Here is a 20,835-nt window from a genome sequence, read left to right as displayed (position 1 = left end):
TTTCGATGATTGATCGGTTGTAATGAACCAATCATCAATTGTGAGATTTTAACCAATTCCAAACACTAGTTGGCAGTGATAGTCTTTAGTGCTATCAAGCGTCTTTGGAAGCACCTTGACGTGAGATATAGAACAGCAGACCAGAAACAAAAGGGTGTCTCTCTGGTAGTGGAAGTAACCAAATTCAGAATCAAGTACATGTTGTCCCTACTCGCTCTGTTATTATTTATATTATAAAACCATTTGTTTTATGTCTCGCAAAGGAACGGTTAATGGCGCACGTCGCCCACCTCAAAGCTATGACTGACTATAGGTAGACTGATAATGACCTGGACACAATTATATCACACTAAATTTAAGAAGTGCATAACTAAAACAGAACCGCACGATTTCTATAATTACACTTTCACACTCCAACACGAATATTGTAAGTTCAGAGGGCAATGTTAGACTTCGTGTCTGCTATTCTAGAAAACATAGTATAGTCATACATTGCCAGTTGACCTAATTAATTAAATGGTATTCCTTCATTGTGTGGTCTATTTATGAGCTTATCAAATGTCTACTTACTTTTCGTAGATGAATAGTGACTAATGTGTTTTGAAACATGGATTAAATTAGATTATGAAGCAGATTGGGTGATTATTAAATCTATATTACTCACTTTGTGATTGTAAAATCGGTTTGATGTGGTGAGCGCAAATATATCCTCAGAGAGCCCGAAGCTCCAACACCACGCCACACCACGCCACACCACGCAACGCCACGCCACGCCATTCAGCTCAACGCAACGCTACGCCACGCAACGCCACGCCATTCCGCTCAACGCCACGCAACGCTACGCCGCGCCGCGCCACGCCACGCCACGCCACGCCACGCCACGCCACGCCACGCCACGCCACGCCACGCCACGCCTCATCACGAAACAACGCCACACCTCACCACCCACAATACAACATATGTATTGTTTTCATTCACTTGTCTAATTCGGTCAATATGTTGCTTCTACTTTATTCTAACCAATAAAATATTTCATCCCAACACATCTAAAAACATATTACTTGTGCCTTATTTTTGACGAAAGGTCAATCGTGCATATAAGCGATGGGCAAAGATGGGATAACTAAATCGATACATTTCATAGTGAGTGAGTTGATATTTAACGTCACTACGGCAATATCTCAGCCATATCGTAACGAAAACAATTTATACAACAAAGATGAAAACATTTTGAAGAGTAAAACCTGTCGACGATGGACAGTAAAAATATCAGAGTATCAAAGACATGAATATAAAACATGTAAAACTAAAACATTTTAATTAAAGAAGACAATACAATATAAAACACGGGCAATAGATCACCAACAACTGAAAGAAGATCATCATACACATTTTATAGAGTGACGTTGACAGTGTGAACGTCATTTTCGGTATCTTGTTACCAGCATCATCCATATTCTAACCATTGACAGTGCATGACCGAAGGGACATATGCCACCACCATATGACATTGCTTATTACCATTATAAACCAAATACTGAATTGTTTTACATATTTATGAATTCTGTCACGAAACCATTTGTCATTTACAAAGCACTCGTCCTTGACCTTCATTACGGTAAGGAACCAGACCTCAATTTCCTTGACTATTTTCGCTAACAACCATCGCCGCTGTCAGTACTAGCGTGTTAACAGGAAGGGATCTGACAATGCCGTCTTATTGGTACTATCAAATTGTGGCATGACTCAACCCGAGGATATCAGGCGCGTAGCAACCCAATTGTTTCGTGTATTTATATTTAAATAGTATTGAAGGCTTGCCCAACTTTTTCAGCAACAATTATGTGTAAGCCCGGGCTTTTTTTCATAATGATAGCTACGCCCCTGGATATCTCTTTTTAATGGGTTATAAAGTTCCATAAATATGTACAGAGCTGTAATGTTCAGTTAAGGTGCTACCAAATCTCTGTTTGAAAGGTTTACCAGAATCCTCAGTAAAATCGAGGAAGAAGTTTCCTTGTATTCACAGAAAGTATTTGAGACCACTGGAACTGGTATCACGTAAATCATGTAAAATTGGAAGCTCATTTTGTGTAAAAAACGAATAAATCACTTTCCAATACGGGAAATTTAAAGAAAAAACTGCATTCTTTATCCATCGGACATTCGTTACTAAAAGTAATGGGTAAATATAGTTTTATGCTGCTTTTAGCAATATCACAGCCAGGGACACCAGAAACAGGCTTCACACATTGCACCCACGTTGGAAATCGAAGTGCGGTTTTACCGAACGCTTTAACCAAGAGGCTACTTCAACTCCCTAAAAACAGAAACGCACAAGAAATAATGACATGGTCGAATTCGGTCATGGATGAGGCATTCAATACAATTTGCACTTATTTGTATTAAGCACTGGTTTGCACACACGCAACCGTTTTAAACCTTTGCAGCTTTGTGCGGCATTTTTAAGACTGCACGAAAATGTCATGAAAATAAACGAACATTCAGAATGCACTGTCTTGCAAGTAGTGCAAGTTGTTCATAATGACTATAAGATGTCAAGAGAGAATGCTGCCAATTTCAACATCGCTATAGGAACGTCTTAAAGCTGGAGAAGGCAGTCGTTACAACGAAAGGCATAGCGCCATATCTAGGTGGGTGGGTGGGTTTGTGAGTGAGTGAGTGAGTAAGTGAGTGGGTGGGTGGGTGGGTGGGTGGGTGAGTGAGTGAGTGAGTGAGTGAGTGAGTGAGTGAGTGAGTGAGTGAGTGAGTGTTTGTTTGTTTGTTTGCTCTTTCTCAAAGTTTGTTTCATGTAGTTTACAGCATTCACAACCTTAGAGAAGCGTTTAAATGTTTGATAGTAGTTGTGTGGAAGACAATTGGAAGACAATTTTTAATTTGATTTATCCGATTTGACGTGACCAAAAGGAAGTCCCTGTTTCTTCTTGTATCAAACATGTATATCCCCATGCTTTTCAGGTGAACAACTTACTGGTTTTTGTCATGTATTTGTGATGGCTGCCATTACACGCTCATCTTTTAAGGAACACCTGGTGTCATCACTATATCGCTGGTAAGTCACAAACACATGCACCAGACAATCCAGTTGTCAACAACATGAGCATCGATCTGTGCAATTGTGAACAGATGACATGTGTCAACCAAGTCAGCGAGCCTGACCACACGATCCCGTTAGTCACCTCTTACGACAAGCATGGGTTACTAAAGATCAATATTCTTACCCGGACTTTCGCGGGTCTGTGATTATGGAAGTGGTTATATATATACAAACACGTGTGGCATATAGTAACATAACTATGCGTCATGTATATAGCTACTAAATGTGGAATAGAAGGAGAGAATTTTCATTGTAGGATTTTGCATGTTGTTAATGTTTGGCTGTAGTCTGAATGTAATGCTGGACTAGGTTACTTTCTTGGTTGGTAATAATACTTAGTGATATAAAACATAATGGTCACAGACACATGTGCCATATGTTCCGGTGTTTATTCAGGTGATAGTTGCCTTGCCTTTGCATGTGTGTGTGACGGGTGGAACTAATGGAACAGGATGCGCTCTGCTCAGCGCGAATTCCTGGTTTCATCACTCTTTGGTAGTGATTCATAAACACAAGCTCATGACATAGCCTGAATCGTACAATGGACTTCTACTGATTATGGAAGTGGCCATTGCCCCCTCTTTGGTATAGTGCCGACAAACCAAGAATTACGATCCGGGCAAATACAGGAACGGGGACCACGATTCCATATGTTGGCACCATGCTTTAAGTAGTATGTTTCACCAGAGTGATGAAAACCCTCATAACATGGGTCGTGTTTACATCTCATGTAATCATACAACTTTAATGTTAAAAGCGGTGGTAAATAAAACACTTTGTTCAATATACTCCAATTTATGAACTATAATGAACTTAAAGGGACCACTAATTTTAGTTCGTTATACTTATCGACTAAAATATACAATGACCAAATCTTTTGATGGAATTTCGTGGCAAGACAATATCATATTCTTTGAAAAACAGAAGAAAGAGAAAGAACTTGTTCAAGAAATTGATCACTTGGAACAAGACTGTGAATCGAACATAAGTACTGTTGGAAAGTGGAAAGTAAGAAGTAGGATCTAGAAGCATTACGGAAGATTAAAATGCAAGATATCATTATAAGACCCCGAGTAAGTTAGAGAGATGACGGGGAGCAAGTTCCACACTATCTCTCCGTTAGAGAACAGAAACTGTGTCTTCTATTGAAACTGACAATAGATCAATGGTATATAATACAGATGAGATTGCTTCAGAAGCAAAATGTTTTTATGACTGAGGACTCTATTCAGGATTGTGAAAATCCTTTTTCGGATGATGTTCTATGTAAACTTTTTACTGAAGAGAGCAAGTGTCTTGATGGCTCAATAACATAATCATGACAAACTTTTTAAGTGTCTAAAACATTCAAGCAATAAGAGTCCTGGGTCTGATGGACTCTCTTGTGAATTCTACAAGGTTTTTTGTGAAGACATTTCTCCATTCTTACTTCGCTCGTTGAATTATGCCCATTCTGCCACATTTCTATCACACAGAGACAGGGTATAATCACATTTATACCTAAGGGAGACAAACCTCAGCGTTATCATCATGACACCTGGCGACCAATATCTTTCTTAAATTGTTCACACAAACCTTTCAAGCGATTTCGTCGATGGAAGTCTCTCAAAACAGGGGCGACATCTCTCCTTCTTGGTCGAATCCCCACTTCATGCAATCGATTCCTGACAGTTTGGTAGGAAATTCTTCTCACACCAGGGATGCGTTGTGCAGTCTCCATGGCTGTGGCAAGACGATGACGCAACTGAGCAGCCCGGATGTATCGATCCTGGGCTTGGGCGGTAACTCTTGGACGGCCGCTGGGACGTGATTTTGGGCAGAATTGGTCTGAAGGAAACGATCCCAAAGATGAGATATGGTGCTCTGATGAACGTTGAAATGTTGGGCAACTGCAGACTGCGACTCCCCAGCTTCAAGGCGGACTATGGCGATGTTTTGATTGGCGGCAAACAGTCGTTGCATGATGGCTTCCTCTTTTCCAGGCAAAAACGAAATACAAAATCAAATACAACGTTTGCCTTTTTATAGTGATCGATACCGCATGCTTTTCCGCTTACGTGCATTTTGCTTTGCATGGTGACTTTTCGCGTGGTGACGTTTACAATCACACAAAGATGTTCTGGAAAGAAATATTATATTTGTATTGTTTTTGCCGCAGTAACGTGAGTCCAATATTCTCAAAATCACTTATAAGTATTAGATTATTATATGATATCATGCAATATACAGCGTCTAAGAATATACCTGAGATGTTGTTTTAATAGATTTTAAAACGGCATTTGACTCTGCAGCTTGGTCGTTTATTAACAAAACTCTTAAACTTTGGTGAAGATTTTATCAAGTGGATCAATGTTTTGTATAATGATATAAGTTCTTCTTTGGGAGACATTTAGAAGTTGAGGCAGTAAGGACGGATAACAATATATAGATGAGAGAGCGGCGTTTCGGTGTAGGTTCTAACACTTGCTTGATAACGGTGTTAGAACCTACACCGAAACGTCGGTCTCATCTTATGAAACTTCTGTTGATGTGCTTAATTTTTTTGCAAAGATATCTGGACTAAAGATATTCTTTGATAAATCCAAAGTTATATGGATTGGTTCGAAAAAGAACAGTGCTGTAAGTCTTTGCCAAATCGTAAAGCTGAATGGAACTCATATGATTTTAGGATTATTGGAGTTAACTTCTCAACTGACTTGAGCAAAATGGCTGAAATGAACTTCGAAAACAAATTCTTTGAAGTATCTCAAATAATCAATAGATGGATGAAAGGAATCATCACACCACTTGGTAGACTTGCAGTTAATTACCTGTTTCTTACTCTTCCAAATCCTCCTGGAAAGTGTTTTTAAAGAGCTTAATAAACTAATTAATTAAATTTCTCTGGAATGGAAAACCAGATCAAGTAAAGAGATCAGTTGCTTGTAAATCTGTTCAGGGCGGTGGTCTGATTGATGACCCATGTGTATTCAAGTGGAAGACACTTTTGCTATATACATTTACACAGGGCAACTATCTATCTGGTTTTCCTCAACATATTTTGAAGGGAGTTCACAACACCTTTTGGAAATATTGTGTTACTTCTTATCATAAGCATTCACTAAACATCAAGCCGAAATATTTTGAAGATTTTGTTACAGAAGCAGTCTTTTACAAAAACAATATTGGGGTTGAAGATGATTATGTCTTTTATCGCAAATGCTGAAATTGTATCAAAAGTGGATGCTTTATCATGTACGTTTTGATGAATAAATGCTTCCAGTGCTGACTTCTATTTTTTTTCTTCTTACCTAAATTTGTTGTAGATTTTATTGTTAATGTATCATCATATGTACACACACACACACACACACACACACACCACACACACACACACCCCACCCCCACCCCCCCAGCCCATATATGTGGAAGGCGCAGGGCCCAGTCGATTTTGGTGACCTTCCCTTAATTTTCAAGGTCAGAGCGACACTTTAAAGATTTCAGCATGGTAACCTGCATGTACAGATTGTCAGCAAGATATCTCAAGAACCATTCACTGGACTTTCTTCAGATTTGACACCATGCTTCATCTAGGGTCGATTTGGGTGACTTTCACATAATTTTCAAAGTCACGGCGACACTTTGAAGATTTCAGAATCTTAAACTGCATGTTAAGATTGTCAGCAAGATATCTCAAGAACAGTTCACTGGATTTTCTTCATAGACTTTCAAGACTTCCCTTGAATGTTTTTCAATAAGCCATTTCTTTATTACTATTTTTGCATATTTCATACACTAAGACATTCATGTCAAGGTCAAAGTGAGTCTTGAAAATATTTGTGCGTTTGAACAACTACAGAGCAAGATATCAAGAGAGGTTGACTGGTCATGTTTTTGTTTACATTTAACTTCATCTTAAATTACGACCTTCACTTTCATTACATTTTAAGTTTGATTTGATAATTTGCGGAGGGGGATTATGTCACCTTGGTGACAATGCTTGTTATATGACAATTGAAAACGGGTGGAAATGAACATGCGCCCCCAATCCCACCCCCTATTCTCAAAAAGCTGTATCCGCCCTGATTGCTTAATGATAACCATTGGTCACGTGACATGAGATAATGGTTTTACACGTGATTTAAGATTGGGCATCAAATGTTTTATGTAATGGCAACAGATTGGATGATATCAGCATTATTAGAATTAAGGCTCAATGTAACACATTTTCGACAATATTTTGGCTATATTATATATATATTGGGGCATATGCACACACTGTAGCTTCCTATTAATGCAATAAAAGACTTATTATTTTCACGACCTGCCTGATATCGATAATTGAAACTTCGAGGCGAATAGGTTCCAAACAGAGAACACTTGCCATATATGGAATGTAAACAATTGCTCCATACATCGAAACCTGTCGCACGCGGTGTTGTCGGTGTTTACCGAACTGGTTTCAATCACAAGTTCTACGTAGGATATTCGTAAAGAGGGTTCCAAGGGACATACCTCTATAGGGTTCGCTTGAAATAATGTTCGGCCGGTAGAGGGCGTGAGAGTCGATTTAATGCAACGTTGCATTGATTCATTCGAATTTTTTAATTTAATATTGTTATCTAAATGCGTAATTTGTAATAAAAACTAATATATGGTAGCTTTCCTGAGGGCTTAATATTGGGAGAAATGCATTATCTAATTTTAGAGTGTGGTGTGAAACAGTGCCTTTAAGTAGATTATACATCATTAGTGGGGCATCATTAGTACATTTAAATACTTCTTTCGGCAGGCAGAAAAGCTTAACAGACTAATAATATGTGAAATTCGTCTTCAGTTTTACCAGAAAAACAATAAGAACATGATAATATATCCGATGGTCTTCATGCCGTTGTTACAATGTTTTCCGAAAGTTATGTTTGACATTTCAAGTATGCCCACAAGGGTTGTCATCACACCTCCCTTATAGATAATCATGTTGTTTGGGCAGAATCTTTCTTCGTTCCTATATGCATTTATCTAAATTACCTATTTCTAGGACAATACCGGTTTGAGAGATGTATTTATAAATTAAATATATTTACGCTCATTTGAATCTGTAACTGCACGCCCGCTTGCAGCAGAGATTGCTTATGAATATGGAAATGGGACGATTGCCGTCAACAATCAGCGCCAGTTAAGTACTGAATTCCCTTGTTAAGTGTTCCCCTTTGTGATCTTACCCCTTTTCAAGTTTTCACTCGTGCATATATAGGTAACTGTTTCCTAGCTTTAGTTCGCCTGATGAAAGAATAAGAATGAACGTCGTGTTCCTCTCAATGCAGACTTTGATGTCCATACATTTTCTTCTTTAATGTGTATCAGTTCTAAATGTCAGTGAGATCGTATTTTGGAAGTCGACATGTAATGACGTGTTTAATGTCTAGTACTGCGGCTGTGTTTCACACCATCAGAAGGTGAAGCACTTAAATATTGTTACAACACGTCAGGGCATCGTTTGTATGATGTGTTTCACGTAGCAGACAGATTCTGAACATGGGTCGATTGGTCGGGAATAAAAAAACCGTACTAAAGACAAAATTATCTGAATAATGTTCTTGATTCTCATTTATTGTAATTCTTATTACAATTTCTGGCGTTCATTGGACTTGTGGCATTGACTGATTAAAAGATAAACATTTTATGTGACGAGGCGGTAAGTTTTAGGTTCGAGTCAGCGGTGTTGGGATGAAAACAAAAAGCTTTTTAGGGGGGTCTGCAATAAAATTAGAAGGGTCGGTTGGGCGATGAGAAAACAGAAAATAAAAATGCTGCCCTTAGTGGGAAACAGGGACAACAGGTCATTGTTACAGGTCATTGGCTCCCTCCCTCTGCAAGCAGTTTGCGTTCTGCTGTTTATTTTGTTGACAGTTACATAGACAGATTCTTTAATACAAATGCATAAAATCGGTGATTTACAATGTGATTAGGTTGTCTGACAAAACATCGACTTGCACAGTTTGAGATCGATTGGGTCATTGGATGAAGAGATATTTACAAAAAAAACGGGTCCACATGCATTTCATGCCAAACTATAGTCATTTACGCCAACTGAAACTTGATCTATTTTAAAGGTACTGACATTACTGATCATGAACCCGTGAAGATCTGTGTTAGAACTGATCTTCAGCAACCCATACTTGTCGTAAGAGGCGACTAACGGGATCGGGTTGATGTAGACAGGAGGGTTGGGAAGAAAAGCCGCCATTTTGTTTTTTATGACGTAATCACACAAGTGTGTGACCTTTGTGTGACCTAATCGATATGGACAGTGAGTTTTGAACCCTGAAGCCCCAAACGCCCTTTTTGGATGAGTTCCCTTCCGGCCCAGGTGTGCGTGGGGTTGACCTTAGTGGTCTGTGATTATTATTCAATTATTTTATGAGTGGTATGAGTTTCATTTGCTGATTCGAGCGTTGGGTTCACACAGCAAAGTCTTTTATTGAATTTTATAGAATTAATATTACACTATGAATATCAGGTGAATTTAGATGCTATTTATTAGGTCAAAAGCCAGTCTTGTTCGAAATATCAGAGCGCATTTTGTTAAATCAAGGGGCGAGGTATCACTAGGCAGTTTAAACTAGATTTTATTCTTAAGGACTCGCGATTTGGTACAAGGAACAACTCGGAAGTTCTGAGTACTTATTTTCCATATCTGTGAACAATAAATGATTGTAGCTGTTAGCAAATAAAGTTCATGCGCCATGTGGGCCCGTATATGATTATTGCGTGCGTGAGTGGGGCGCAGCCTATATACAGGTTCCGCTACACTAAAACAGAATCGCTTGCTGGCTGAGCCAGGCCGTAACTGAAGAGACATGTGTCAGTTGTGATTGGATGAAATAGTGCAAGATGTTTATTTTTTTTAAAAGCACATCCATCCAGTCATTAAAACTGACCACAATTTTAAGTATTTAGTGCTGTCATTTGTATCACCATGACTTACGCTTATTGTGTGTGCATATATTTTCAAGTAGGTGACATTTGGTGCGAAACTAGGGTTGATGTGATCAGTTTCCTGTGCTCGGAAAGTTGGCCGCACAAGTTGGCCAGAAATTGTGTTTTATGGTAGTTTAACGGACAGACTGTACCCATGTGTACATGGAATGGCTGTTGATAGCCTGGATAATTTTTAATGTGAATGGCGCAGCCTAGAATGAATGTATACTCAGGGATCAGCTTCCGTCATTAAGTGTCTGACAGGAAATAGTAAGCAGTTGAGGACTGGGGGTCGTCATTAAACTGAGAAAACAAACTTATATTTGCGCTCCTGTTTTTGCTTGTTTGTTTTAAACATATTTTATTCATGAGAAAAGGATTGGTACAAGTTATACAACTTAGAACACCCTCTCCGTAGTATATACATAGTATTATTTACATTCATTCTACAAGATGGACAGAGAAGAACAGAAAGATGGGAAAGAGAGGACAAATTGCAACAATTAAGAAAATCGTTTTGATTGACAAATATATGTTTGAACAATTTTAAATATGTTTTGATTTATGTGAACAGTCAGATCTGCATTGCCATGTAATAGTAACTCATAGTTTATATTCACATTGGTAACACTGCGTAAATTAGTCATCATGGTAGTTCTCTGTACAGTATATAATTAACAGTCAAATAGGTAATGATAAGAATTTTTACAAACATTTCCACAAGAACAACTTGGGCTATCTCTTATACCAGCACGGAATAGATCATAATTCAGTTGACTACACATGTAGCGTAGTTTGTAAGGATGATATTAGTGATTCTCGGTCCAAAATCAAAGTATTGCGCTCCTGTAAAACTTTCGGTCCAAATATCGTGTTCCTTTTGCAGTACAACAGTTCATTTTGCTGTCTGTTACCATGGGTTACCCCGTTGTTAAGATTTGAAGTTATCCAGAACATATGCTGTGATAAGTCTCAACGTTAATAACCGCTTGTGCAGAGACTGGTACCTCAAGCTGCTGTTTGGGCGATCGCTAATGCCAGGATATGAAATCTAGCGGAGGCGATCCCGACGTTGATCTACAAAATAACCAGTTTAAGGGAAATATAACAAGGGTAAGGAATCGTGTCAATACCGACTTCCTGTAACGATATATATACTCAAATCGGACAAATATTCAAACACACAATCGCTTTATATCTGTTAAATGTATTTTCTTCAGGAAATTCATCAAATGGCTGGTGTCACTGGCACTGAAGGTGCTATGAATATTATGGCAACCATGTCGCCGTGGTCAACTTGTAATACTTTTGGTAAACGTATGTGGGGAAACGGGGATTTATGGGTAATTGCATTCTAAGAACTTCATGCATTTCTCATATTGTCTACAATTGTCTGTGACCATTACTTTTTTGGTATATGTGTTTTACAGTTGGATTTAAAACGAAACTCCTGACTTCATAAAATCTGTTAGACAATTTGAAACAACAATGGAAACAATTACCCGTGACCTGAATAATCTACCGCGCTATTTCCACTGGCTTCCCACGGAGTATGTGAATTATGTAATTAAGGGAGCAAACCGCACGAGAGACAAAACAACAGTGAAACATATAAAAACTTAAATTGTGAACGAATATCGTTTTCGGAGTATTTTTCTTTTCCCTCACCCTTTCTGTATTGATATAACCTTTTACATAACTCTTTTTCTTCACTGGAAATGGTTTTCCTGAAACGTGTATGGGCCTAAATTGGTGGTAAGTGAATAGAAAGTACATGCATTTCAAACATTTAAAACAATTGTCAATAAGTAGTCATATATGGTCAACAAATTATTATCGATATTTTCGTCACTATTTCAGTTTTAGTTTCAAGCAAATCCTGAAATATAAGAGACAAAGTAGGTCCATATCCTTAAGAAATTTCTTCTGAAAAAGGAGTCGATTGTACAATTCCGAAAAAGCATGAGCATGTGTTTATGACTCACAACCAGGTGTTCGCGAAAAGATGAGCGTATCCTGCCCCACTTGTTGCACCCGTCCTAAACACATGCAAAGGCTAGTCGGTTGTTCACCTGGACAAAAACGGTATGGTACAAGTCAATTTGGCGAATTGCATCGAACATCACGATGCGTCGATGTTTGAAATTGCCTCTTCTTGCCTACCATGACAAGTTTTGAAAGCATGGATGAGACACTGATTGTTGCATCCTGGAACAGGTATCCGCGCACACCACGTCTATTAACAAATGCCCGTGGATCAAGGAATGGCGAGTTTCCTTACGTTTGTCATGTGGTATAGTGGTGTACAAGATTTATTCCTTGACTGGCACATTGGCCTTATATGTGACACGATTTGAAATATCACTTATAATAGTGAGTGAGTGAGTGGGTATGGTTTACGCGGCTTTTAGCAATACTCCAGAATATCACGGCGGGGAGCACCAGAAATGGGCTTCACACATTATACCCATGTGGGGAATCGAACCCGGGTCTTCGGCGTGACGAGCCAACGCTTCAACCACTAAGCCACCCCACCGCCCCTGTCACTTATAATAAGCTCTTTGTTCAAAGAATGACTGTAATGATGTTTACATATAATGGTTATGTTATTGGAGGCCTTAGTTGGAATAACTACACTAATTTCAATCAATCTTTATTCCAGTATTCACAAGGCCACGGGTCTATGGTACAATTGAATATTAATACAATATAAACAATTTATAGAGCATATACATATTTACATTAAATCATATCCTGTGTAGTTATTGATTTAATGATTCATATATGAAAGTATTCCATGAAGTGAAGGCACAATAAATAACAATGATAAATCCTTAAGTATTTTTACATTTGAATCTGTCAACAATAGTGAAAATTCAGTAGTGTTCGGGTAATTACACACATTGCATGCCTTACAGCCATACTTTGCATGTCAGCTGGCTGGGTCAGAGTAGGTTTATTGGAACTTTATTCCATTTTTGTTTCCTTTTATTCAGTGTACTTTTTCATGACACCATCACGCATTGACTTATCCTACCCTGAAGGATATTCTACAGGTCTGTCTTTTCTTTTGGCTGCTAGCGATAGTGTGTGCCGTATTGACCCAGTATGGCAAGGGTGGAAGCAAGACTTTAACGGTCAGTCAGCTCCCTGGAAGTTGCGGTTTACCAAGCAATTTGGTTTGCATAGATATTCCCATAAACTGAAACTGATATCGCCACGTTTAGCCTGACCGAAACATAGTAAGGTTATAATATAATAATAATTAGTCGATAAATATTGTGCAAACTTCTCACCGACAGCCTGCTCGTAGCACAGACAGTTCATTATTACCCCGGATAACCCAAGCTACCTGTGAGGCGCTAGTCACATGACTTATCCCACCGGGCACCTATTTCCTGCTGGGTGAACAGAGGTAATTGTGAACACACTGTGTCACTGATTTCGTAATGTCGTCCATAGTTTCTGTGTGTTATTGATTCGATTAGCAGTCTGTGACGTCATAAGAACCAGCAACTGTTTTTTGTTTGTTTTTTCTTGGGTTTTTTATTGTTGTTTTGTTGGGTTTTTTGCGTTTTGTGGAGAATAACGTGGCAATAGGTGAGTATATTTTTGCGTAAATAAAAAAACTGTTTTAATCAAATCCTAACAAGCAATCTAAGGAGGAAGATTTGTCAGGAGAAGCGTGTGTGCATCAATACATGTGTATCGTTCTATCTGGACTGACTGACTGACTGAGTTTGGTTTTACGCCGCTTTGGGCAGTATTCCAGCAACATCACGGCGGGGGACACCAGAAATGGGCATCACACATTGTACCCATGTGGGGATTCGAACCCGGGTCTTCGGCGTGACGAGCCAACGCTTTAACCATTAGGCTTTAACCATAAGCAGCGACTAACGGGATCAGGTGGTCAGGCTCGCTGACTTGGTTGACACGTGTCATCGGTTCCCAATTGCGCAGATCGATGCTCATGCTGTTGATCACTGGACTGTCTGGTTCAGACTCGATTATTTACAGACCGCAGAGATATAGCTGGAATATTGCTGAGTGCGGCGTAAAACAACAAACCAACCAATCATAGCCTGACATCAACGTGACATGAAAACACTGTGACAAGTTGTGCTTTTCGAACCTATCTCAATTTATTTTTTCCCATTAGTGGAGTTTGAAGTTATATATGGTTAAGACAGACACGATTTTGAGTTTGATATAATGGTAGTGAGTTTGACTGATTAAGTGAGTGAGTTAGTGAGTGAAAGAGTAGGTGGATGAGTTCAGTGAACTGTTTGAAATATCTCCACCGACATCTGTAACGCCTCTTGAACCATGGGTTTTTGACTTCGACACTCGCCGGCAACTACATTAAAGACTCAAGTCCAACCTGTTTCCAGGAATATCTAAAATAGCAAGAGGGTCAATTTCACAATCTAATAAATGTACGAGAATACTTTCATTAAGGTCTAGTGAAGTGCTTGAGTCAACCCAGAACAGGCACACGATTAGCTGACGACATTCAATCGGAGGACGTGGCAAAGAAACATGTCAACAGCTCCATCCCTTAAACACCGATGGATAATATAATCAGTGTCGTAAGGGGATGTTTCCACTTTGTCAATTCAAATCGAATTCCGTCTACATAGTAATCCTGACACATCCCCCAGCAGTGTCAGTTCTTAAAAGGCTCTTGTCTTGTTACCAGACTGGATCTGAAGATTCGACTCCATTAAGTAGTGTTGCGGTTGGGGTAGTCATAACGATCACATGTGTAGACATATAAACAGCAGTTCTTACATTGGACAAGACGCCGGGAGTGACACATGTTTCCAGACATTTCCAATTAACTCAGCACCTTGTGGAACGTCACAGTATTATAAGATCACCTGGCGCCATTAACACTTGTATTACATTTAGAAATCTGTCCCCAAGGCAATTGGAACATCAATACTTAAGACATACAAGCATAAACATGGTCCTGATGGAGGAGGTCTGCGAACGGACGCGTTCCCTGTCAGTTATTGTCGTATTAGCATACGAGTATGTTCAGTATAAACCTTTCAAATCAGTCTTTTAGACATTTTAGCCTTACCGGTACTTTTAGTGGCTTTTAGTGTAAGTCCCAGACACTATATGATGAAATAAACAAAATAATTCTCATCATAATTCTCATCATAATGATTTGTGATATACTGTATATTTTATACTAATAATGATTATTAAAAAAAGCTCTCATCCTACCTCCCTTTGTTGTATATTTTTTACTAATGATGATAATCCAAAAAAGCTCTCATCCTACCTCCCTTTGTTGGACAGCGAGCAATAATTCATGAGAGAATAATCCGGGCTGTGATGGGTGGAATGGGTGTTATTTTTTCGACGCCATTAGACAATCGCCATGTACTGTCTAAGAAGACATGCTCTTAAATCATTTCAGAAAAATGAGTGAAGGGTCATTATTGATGACTTGATACCGTGCTGTAGGGGTCAAATCGCCGATTTCCCTCTGCTGATTTGCCCTCCAGGTTTTGAAATTAAAAACACCAGTAAAACAGCCCTATCTGTGTGATATTGACATTTATGCTTTAACGTTCAGATTGACAAAACACCTCCACAAAACAAACTGGCAAGATGGATGACTTCAACTTTAAGACACTCAACTTTCGTTACATGTATTCAAACTGTTTCAGTCTTTGTAGTCTACATTTCACAACATTTGACTATAATCGAGCTTGCTGTTTCGAGCGTTATTTTGACGCTCGAGTTTGACCGATTCGACGTTCCCTCTTATCGGATAAGTGAGTTTGGGCGGTTTTTCGCCGCTTTTAACAATAATTCAGCAATATCACATCAGGGGACACCAGAAATGGGATTCACATATTGTACCCATTGCGTGATGAATCGAACCCTGGTCTTTGGCGTAACGAGCGAACGCTTTAAGCACCTGGCTGCCCCACCGCCCCTCTAATCGGATTAGAATAAACGACCGCATATAGGCCTGAGATAACGTATTCCCAGAGATGTAAGTCTTCAACAAATACATCTTGCCGTGATGTATATCATGTACCACGATTTACCCCACAACAAGATTTACAGGTCGCCATGTGCGTCATGTGAGCTCCAAACGGAGCTTAACGTCACGTGACGTACATTGTATCTGAAGACAATGTTAATTCACAATACGCAACGCCGTTTCGCTGTAAGGAGCTGGTAAATCGGCAAAATGTTTGCTGCCCATTTTTTGATAAAAGTTCAGTTTTGTTCATCCTTCCGGAGCCTGGTCAGCGTAGAGTTGTTGCTGGCGTATTGTGCGATGTTATACGTGTTACACATTGGGCGACGCATTGGCGGTGTAAAGCAATCCTTAAAAGAAACATTATATATTAAGGCCCCTCCTGTTTATGAGTAATGTGGCGCTTTGTACATCCTGATAAAAATGCCCTAAAAAGTTCACAACAATTTGTTCACAATTGTAATGTTAGTTCCATTTCAATTATAAGAAAGACAGGTTTAGGTCTTTCGCAAGTCAATGCTTTAACATCTTCTACCGCTTTGTTCATTTTCTTTTCAAATATGAACATGGCCTGGCTGTTACTTCTTTGAGTGGCATTTTAGAAATTGGAAAGTACAATATTGACAAACATTATGGATAACAACTTCCTTTATTTCGTTTCAATACAGACAACGGCACAAACATATGTATCGAAACGTCGCACTCACGAAATAAAAGAATTTATTAGAATTTGCTATTCATAAAGTTTGTCAATGATGTCTTAGCTATGTTTCAAAGTAATAAGTAGATGAAATAGATAACGTTGTCTCATGACTTTTTTGAATTCTCAAACTATGTCTGACTTGTGTTTTAAGGCCACTGTCCCATGGCAATTGTTTATGTGTGTCTGTTATTTAATGCCCCGCTGGCAATATTCCAGCTATATGGCGGCGGTCTGTAGTTGATTGAGTCTGAATACAACAGATTGAAACAAAAATGATATTCGTCATTTCTGAATAAATAATATACCACAAAATATAATTATAATTCTACCATGACTTCATTAAATACTGGATTGTGATTGGTTAATCAAATCATTCAAAGGTATATAATCACGTTATATACCTCTGATTTTCCAACACCGTATGTATTTTTTTTACAATCTTATTAACGCATGTTATTAAGTAATCAATGCTAAAACCAGTAACGTCCAGTGAACGATTCCGATTATATCATAAGGATGCATCAGTCATGGATGATTGCACGTTCTCGTGTAAGGAGGGCAACAGCAGCGACACCCGCCACAGTCATGTGCAATCTCATCCGTGAACATCCGGGTTCCAGCAGTTCATCAACAACCAATGCTTGTCGTTAGAGACAACTAACGGGTGGTCAGACTGACCTAAACCATGCCATGCCATTAATAATATATCCCAATATATCGATGGTCTTGACCTCTCAGCTAAAAACACATAATATTATAGTATGTTAATCCATCCGAACTACCACAATCAATGAATACCACATTCATAAGTATGTTGGAGGAAACAGGGAGTATCCATGAATGAAATCAAGTAGAAATCAAATTAAACGTATATATGTCCTCGTTTTCTTTTTACAATCAATATAACCCGATCTTTTGATCAGTCGTTAGGTGGACGACATAAATCATAGTATAAGGCTATACTAGAGGGCATTAGAGCTGAGACGACGATGAAGGGGGGTGTTTCCTTTATTGACTTAATGATCTGTGGTCTGTAAGAGAGACTGATGTCAGTTCCCTGTCCTGGTCCAGACAATATTAATGGAGCCCCGAGAAATTTCCACCATGGAAATGTTTTGACTCAGACAACTGCGTAACCTTTCCGTGAAACAAGATGTCATCACTTCGTGCAGTGTTCCCGGCAAGTTTGCCTTCTACGCTCAGTGAGATGTGTTTCGGTAGTTAATCGAGATTGATTTTGGTCACCGGTTCATACAACAAGGCTTATTTTACGCTCTTCACTGTCGGACGATCGGCTCTTCCCGGCTTGGTATCATTATGCTTCTTAAGGCTTCATTAGGGGTTTTGTTTTTCTTCTCTAACATTTTAACCACATACCGTCATCATGTATTGGTTTGATATAGGTTATTTTCTATACGCAGGCAAGCTTATTAGGCTATTAGAGATGTTGTAACTTTGACGTTCAGCGAGTTATGTAGTTCTATATAGATATGTATTATGTATTTGTGGCCATTTTTGCCACCGTACGAATTGTACGCATGCGGTTGTGAATGTGTACAGATAGCCTTGGGACGTTTATACGGGCGATTTAAGAATTGTGATTAGCAGATGGTTAACTTTTCGCGTTTTCTTCATTTTGGAAAACACAACATTGTATATTTTCAAGGCTTTTATGGGTCCCTGCCATCGTTGGCGTTTATGAAGTTTAGGAAGCGTGTCCGTTTCGAACATAACCATCGTAAGGCCTCGAGAAAGTATTTTGATCTTGTACTGAGTTACTTACCCAAACCCATTGACTTGGGTGTTATATTATGTATCCCTGTAATCCGTTGACAGAATTGCCTGATTTAGGTTGTGAGTCAAGTTACTCTCTAGTAGGTCAAGTGGGGCCGTAGGTGCAGCCTAATGTAGCATCCGCTCGGGTTCGATTCCCACATGGGTAAAATGTGTGAAGCTCATTTCTGGTGTCCACCGCCGTGATACTGCTAGAATATTGCTAAAAGCTACGTAAAACCATACTCACTCACTCACTCTAGGTCAAGTACCTACATGTTCCAGGCGTTAGGAATTTCCTTTTTCAGTCTGAAGTAAGTTTATTTTAGCGGATTATACCTTTGCTTGATTAATTCACTTGTATATTTGCTCATTGTTTCTTAATCAGCCATTGAAGGCGTTGATCCTCTAGACTTGTTTTAGATACTGTTACCTGCTGTCACTGAAACTGTAAATGTTTGCCACGTTATCTGGTATTACTTTATTCTTATTTAATCACACCCTGATCTCAGAGCCCGGCTCCATGGTAATGATGTTTCTTGTTTTATATTGTAGTTATAACGGTAATCATTTACTGTTCGAATGTTATGCATCACAAAGAGTCCGTAGACAGGTGGTGTTTGAACAACTTGAATCGATATCCCAGGACTAACAATTGTCCCGAGCCAAGTCCCCTTTAACAACTAAAGTGGAAACAAAAAAGCCATGCAGTATTGACTAACTGTAGCCATTGTTTCATACAATGCATGTTCCTTGTCAAGATGGCGTATTGCACGCGGAAATAATCACGTTTTGGTGCTTGTAATGTGCTGTACCGATAGCTCGGGTACCATATGATAACTATTCGAAGAAGTATTCGAATTCATGAAGAGATGTCTACCATGTTCAGGTGAATTATCTCCCCGTCAGAACAGCAATGTAGGTCAACAGCATGATCATCAATCTACGCAAATGGGATACCATGACATATGTCAACCAAGTCAGCGAGCCTGTCCACCCAATCGCCTCTTACGACCAACATGGGTTACTGAAGATCAATTCTAACCCGGATCTTCACGGGTTGATTAACGATGAAAAATGAGATCTTTTAAATTATGTCTAACCTAAAAATAACTATAAACTTAATATCTCGCTAGAGTTACTGAACGTGGACTTTGCAAACCAGTGGTTGATAGTGTGACAGACAACACGCTATTCTCTGTAGGCGCGAGGGTATCGGGTCATCTATTTTTAGTTGCTCTCTGGGAACAGAAAGATTTAGTACAGAATTATATCATTCACGTTACATTATGTTCTCAGAAGGTTTGTTGTAGGATTTATCATCATTTGTAGTGAGTGAGTGAGTTAACATTTAATAGTCACCTCGGCAGTATTTCAACCATATCGTGACTAAGAAAGTTGTACATACATAAATGAACAAAAGCAAACTTATATAATATACTTACCTGTCTGCAAAGGACAGTACCAGATTATCACAGAAATAAATTTAAAACTAGTAATTAAATCTAAAATATTTTAACTATAACTGATAAGACAATATAAAGACAGGCTATAGATTGCCAACAACTGAAGGTAGATCACCATACTGGGGACCATGGGGACTTACAGTACATTTGCTTCTAACATAATTTGTAATTTTGCTTAGCTTTTTTAGATGTTCTTGTACACTGAAAAACTAACATATCAGTTTGGACTGAAAAACGTTTTGGTAGATTTGTGTATGTTTTGGTTTTCATCTGGAAGATCGGAAAAATTCAAAACACTACACCTGCAATTTTAACCTATCTCCCAAGTATGATGTTTTCTGCTTCACGCTCTTGTGGGATTATTTGCTTGGGATTTTTGTTGATGCTGTTCTGTTTGCTTGTTATTGCTTTTTACTGGGGTTTCTAATATATTATTTTATGTTATTTATTTATTTATTTTCATTTCATTTTAATTTCATTTTAAATATAATTTTAATTTTATTTTTAACTTTAATTTTAATTTTTAATTATTTATTCATTCAATCAAACATTCATTATATTTGTATGTTAGTTTTATTTATTTTTTAATTTTTATTTATTTATTTATATATTTAAAGTTTTATTTGTATGTGTGTGTGTGTGGAGGGGGGAGGGGAGTAACTTTCATTGCTTCAAGTACAGACGCCGTTAAATATGAGTATTACTTAACAACATATATAAGGCAAGTGTTCTACCGTCTCAACCGATGGCGAAATAGCAACGTGGTCATTGTTCTCTACGTCACAGTGGGTAACTTGGGTATACA

The sequence above is a fragment of the Haliotis rubra genome, unplaced genomic scaffold (assembly GCF_003918875.1).
Source record: "Haliotis rubra isolate DU_JTF1 unplaced genomic scaffold, ASM391887v1 Scf351, whole genome shotgun sequence".
NCBI lineage: Eukaryota > Metazoa > Mollusca > Gastropoda > Lepetellida > Haliotidae > Haliotis > Haliotis rubra.
Note: the sequence above shows the minus strand (reverse complement) of the source record.